A 490-nucleotide genomic window follows, 5' to 3' on the forward strand; every position below is an offset into this window, starting at 1 on the left:
TTGCCACCACTTTATATATTTTTACAAGTACCTTGGTATGTTGAAATACCTTTGACATTTAATCCTATTGAATTTAAGCGAATATTTTGATTACTTTGGGCGGGTATATATCTGCGCACGCCATGGCGCGCATTGGGGATAGCAAGGCAAGAGAACGCCCATCGATCAAGAACAGCAAACGCGTTGCCATAACATACAAGAAATCGCTATACGCAGTCGTACACAAGCTTTGCATCATCAACGTTGCCCGAGATCACTCACCGAACTTCGCCATTGACATGTACTTTCCGGGAGCCAGTGGAGTGGGTCAACACGGCGTGGGAGAATCTCCCGCGCACAACAATTGTGAGTGGGTTTCAAAAGTGCAAAATCATTGACTCCCCTGTTGATGAAGATGCGGATTGCCTGAACCACGACGTCGAAGGATCCGATGTGCTTGACGAACTTCACTTGAGCGGGGCCATGGAGGTTACGGAACTTGTAGTTGACG

This window comes from Aphanomyces invadans (genome assembly GCF_000520115.1).
Source record: "Aphanomyces invadans strain NJM9701 unplaced genomic scaffold supercont1.13, whole genome shotgun sequence".
NCBI lineage: Eukaryota > Oomycota > Saprolegniomycetes > Saprolegniales > Verrucalvaceae > Aphanomyces > Aphanomyces invadans.